Source organism: Dipodomys spectabilis, unplaced genomic scaffold (genome assembly GCF_019054845.1).
Source record: "Dipodomys spectabilis isolate Male_0828 unplaced genomic scaffold, ASM1905484v1 ptg000206l, whole genome shotgun sequence".
NCBI classification, from domain to species: domain Eukaryota; kingdom Metazoa; phylum Chordata; class Mammalia; order Rodentia; family Heteromyidae; genus Dipodomys; species Dipodomys spectabilis.
The window spans coordinates 427,951-433,035 of record NW_024870883.1 but is presented as its reverse complement, the minus strand read 5'-3'; positions in this window follow the sequence as shown (position 1 = coordinate 433,035).

Genomic DNA, 5,085 nt, shown 5'->3' with positions numbered 1-5,085 from the left:
ATTTTAGATATGAGACCCTTGTCTGTTGTACGGTAGTGAAGAGCTTCTCCCAATCAATGGGCTTTCAATTGATTTTGCTAGCTATGTCCTTTGCCATGCAGAAGCTCTGCAATTTCATGCAATCCCATTTGTCCAACTTTTCTTTGGTTTGTTGTAATTCTGGGTCTCTAGTAAGAAAATTTCAGCCTGTGAAAAGGAGACCTACTGTTTCTCCTATTCCATTCTTTAATGTTTTCAGAGTGTCTGTTTGACCACGAAGTCTTTGACCCATTTGGAGTTCATTCTGGTGCAGGATGATATATAAAGATCTAACTTTAGTTTTCTACAAGTAGTTAACCAATTTTGCCAACACCATTTACTGAAGAGATTGTCTCTTCCATTCTAATTTTTTAGCTCTCTTATCGAACATTAGATGTCTATAGGTCTATAGTTTCATTTCTGGGTTTCCTTGTCTAGTCCATTGGTCCTATGGGCTGTTCTTGAGACAGTATCAAGCTGTTTTAATTACTATGGCTTTGTAGAAGAGTTTGAAATTTGGTATTGATATTCCTCCAGCAATGTTGTTTCCGTTAAATATCGTTTTTGCTATTCGGGGTATTTTATTTTTCCATATGAATTTTTGGATTACCTCTTCTTTTTACTAAAAGAATGAGGCTGGAATATTGATAGGTTTCATATTGAATTTGTAGATAGCCTTGGGAAGTATTGCGATTTTCACGATGTTGATCTTTCCACTTTCTAAGTTTGGTTTTGATTTCCTTTTTCAGGTTTTTAAAGTTTTCATCATTGAGGTCTTTTTTTCTTTGTTAAGTCCTAGGTATTTTATTTTTTGTGTGGCTATTACGAATGGAGTTGCTTTCCTGATTTCAGTCATACTTTTCTCATTGTTGGCATACAGAAAAGCCATTGTTTTTTGAGGGTTAATTTATACCCTGTTACTTTATCAAAGTTTTGAATCAGCTTGAATAATTTGGGAGTGGAGTCCGTGGGATTCTTTAAATCCAAGTTCATGTCATCTGCAAAGAGGTAGAGCTTCTTCTTTCCCTATTTGGATTCCCTTTTATATTTGAATCTTATCTTATTGCTGTAGCTAGGCATTCTAATCCTAGTTTAAAGGGAAGTGGAGTGAGTGGACATCTTTATCTCATTCCTTAGTTAAGAGGAAATACCTTTATTTTTTCACCATTAAGTGAAATGCTAGAAGTAGGTTTGTCATATGCATCCTTTATTGTATTGAGGAATGTTCCCTGAATTCCTAATTTTTCCAGAATCTTCATCATAAAGGGGTGTTCGATCTTGTCAAATCCTTTTTCTGCATCTATTGAGGTAACCATGTGGTTCTTATGCTTGCTCTTGTTGATGTGATTTATTGTATTAATTGGTTTGTGTATATTGAAGCAGCTTTACATCCCTGAAATTAATCCTGTTTGATCATGATGTATGATTTTTTGGATGAATTGTGAAAGTCGATTCACCAAAATTTTGTTGAGAAGTTTTGCATCAATCTTCATCAAAGAAATGGATCTATAGTTCTCTTTTTTTGATGAGTCCCTGCATAGTTTGGGGATGAGGTTTTGATGGTTTCATAGAATGAGTTCGGTAGTGAACTTTCTCTTTCAATTTCATTGAAGACTTGAAGTAGTATTGATGTGAGCTCTGCTGTAAAGGCCTTGTAGATTTCCGCTGTAAAACTATCTGGTCCTGGGCTTTTCTTAGATGGGTGGTCTCTTATTGCTATTTCTATTTCATTGCTTAATATGGGCCAGTTAAGATGGTTTAACTCACCTTGGTTTAGTTTCGGCATGTCTATATTTACTAAGAAACAGTACATTTCTAACAAGTTCTCAAACTTATTAGCCTAAATGTTTGAGAAGTATTCCTAATAATATACTGAATCTTGGTTGTTTCTGTGGTGAAGTTTCCATTCTCATCTCTGAGTTTATTTATTTGAGTGTGTTCTCTTGTTCTTCTAATAAGATTTGTTAAGGGTCTGTCAATTTGTTAATTTTTCAAAGAACCAACTCTGTTTTGTTGATTCTTTCTATGCTTTTAAAATTCTAATTCATTTAATTTTGATTTAATTTTAGTTATTTCTTTCCATGTACTGGATTGGGGTTTATCCTGCTGCTCTTTTTCAAGGAGGCTCTGATGTCTCAGTAAATTGTTGCTTTCGGATCACTCCAATTTGTTGATGCCTCTGAGTACTGCATTTGCTATGTCCCAGAGGAGCTGGTATTGTGAGTGTTCATTTTTGTCGAATATTATAAACATTTGAAGTTCGTTTCTGATCTCTTCCATGACCCACTGGTTATTCAACAGTGTGTTGTTCAGCCTCTATGTGTTACAGGACTTTCATTGGTGGCTTTTGATGTTGAGTTCTAATTTTATTCCCTTGTGGTCTGAGAGAATGCAAGGTATAACTTCAATGTTTTTGTATTTGGGCAAGTATGCTTTGTGACCTAAATGTGGTCTATTTTAGAAAAAGTTCCCTGTGCTGCTGAGAAAAACGTGTATTCTGATGCTGCTGGGTGAAATATTCGGTAGATGTCTGTTAAATCTAGGTGATCTATGCAGTTATTTTTATATCCATGGTTTCTCTGTTGATTTTTTGCCAAGTTGATATATCTAGTGGGGAGAGTGGGTGTTAAATTTCCCAACAATTAATGTCTTTGGATCTATGGGAGATATGAGAAAAAGTACAGTTTCTTGGATAAATTTGGGTGCTCCTGTGGGGAATAGATATTTAGAATTGTAATATCCTCCTGAAGGAGAGATCCCTTAATAAGTATATAGTAACTTTCTTTATCTCTTCTCACGAATTTTAATTTGAAATCTATTTTATCTGATATTAGGATTCCAACTCCTTCCTGTTTATGAGGCCGTTTGCTTCTTAGATTTTGTTCCAGCCTTTCACTTTAAACATGTGTTTGTTTTTATGAGCAAGTTGTGACTCCAGAATGCAGCAGACAGAAGGATTTTTTTTAATCCAACTAAACAGTCTATGTTGCTTAATTGTATTGTTAAGTTTGTTAATGTTGGGAGATAGTACTGAGAGATATTTGGTAGTTCTTGCCATTTTATGCACCTTCTTGGGGGCTACGCCCACTGGGTTCTTCCTATGGTTCTTGGATTCTCAATTTGGGTGCAGTTTCTTAGCCTTTATTGTGGTCTCGTTGGTTTTCTCTGTGTAGGACATCTTTAAGTAACTTTTGTAGGGCTGGATTGGTAGAGATATATTGTTTCACTTTTTCTTTGGTATGGAAAATTTTTATTTGTCCTTCAGGCATGAAGGAGATTATAGCTGGGTACAGTATTCTTGATTGATAGTTCTTTGTCTTTAGGGCATGGCCTACATCATTCCAGGCTCTTCTTGCTTTAATTGTCTCTGCTGAGAAATCTGAGGTGATTCTAATTGGTTTCACTTATAGGTGATTGATCTTTTCTCCTTGACAACTTTAAGGATCTTTTCCTTGTTCTGACTTGATCCTGTGGATATTATAATGTGGAGTTGTGATGTCTTGTTCTGGTCTGGTCTATTTGGGGTTCTAAAAGCTTCTTGTATCTGAATAGGCCTATCTTTTTGCATGTTTGGGAAGTTTTCTGCTAGGATCCTGGGAAACAAATTTCCTAGACCTTCTGTTTCTAGGTGCTCCTCTGCACCTATTATCCTCAGATTAGGCTTTTTGATGGTGTCTTCCAAATGTTGAATAGATCTATCATATTTCTTGGATTTTTTCATAGATAGTTGTATGTTCTTCCTCTATAATATATAGGCTGTCTTCAATCCCCGAGTTTCAGTCTTCTGCATGGTCTAACCTACTGTCAAGAATTTCTACTTTGTTTTATTTATTTCTTTTCCTTCTAATTAGTCGGCTTTGATGGCTTCAAATTCTTTGTTGGAGCTTTGTTTTAGATCTTGTTTGAACTTGCTTACTTCCTTCATTTCATGTTCAGGGCTTATTCTCAAATCATTTAGTTGATTGGTTATGGTTTCCTTGGACTCCCATTCCTTCTGTTGGGCTCCATTCAACATTCCCTTTCGGTCTCCCTGATTTTTTCAGCTTTCTTTTAATGGATTCCACGAATGCCTCTATTTGGTATGAAAGTAACACCAGTTTTGTGCTAGAACACTATTTTAAGGCAAGCATCCACCAAAGTCCTGTAGTTGCAAATCAAAAGTGGACAGATACAATCTATTTCAACAGATGCAATCTGTTCAATGTAAAACAACAATGTAATAATGGGCTAAGAACAGCAAAGTAGAATTTGGCAAACCAGAAATTATTATTTTTAGGGAGAAAAGTGGGAAAAAATAGGATTAGAGCACTGTGGAAAGGTAAAAGGAGAGTGAAATTAACCAAGTCCTAATCTCAAAGAGGAAAATGGATTGGACAAAATAATAGGAGAAAGAGAAGAGAAAATAAAAGAGGCAAGAAAAAATGGAAAAACAAAATTTTAAATTTAAAAATTGAAACACAAAAATGATGCAAGTTTAAAGAAGAAATATTGAGAGAAGAATGGGAATAGGATGAGAGGAGGGGAGGAGTAGAAAGGAGATATGAAGAACTAAAAATACTTACAATAAAAATAAAAAATAAAAATTGTTATAATATTATATAGGTATTATGAGATAATACCATTATTAAGGATAATACCGTTATTAAGGAATTTAAGCCTGAGATTTTTTGGAATAAGTAATAAATTTCTGGATTAAGTGTGTAAACGATGTGGAATAAGGTCTAATAATTAATGAAGGGTATATCTGAGGATGAGCAGAACAGCAATTAAGTCACCCAAAAAAGAATCAAGAGAAGAAAAAGTGAAAAGAATGAGAAAGGAAGAAAGAAAAAGGATTAAAATTTCAGTAGAGATAAAATAAAAATACAAAAGTGCCCACACATATACACTTAAAATAAAAATAATAAGAGGAAAAACAAGATTAATAGAAAACAATTTTTTTTAAAAAATTACAAGTTAATAAAAAGGTACAAAGAAAGTGTTCTTTGGGGGGGGGGGGTGTTCTATGGGAAGATCCTGCATCTCCCTTGTGTCCATAACTAGTCTCTTGGTGGAGTCTCTGGTATG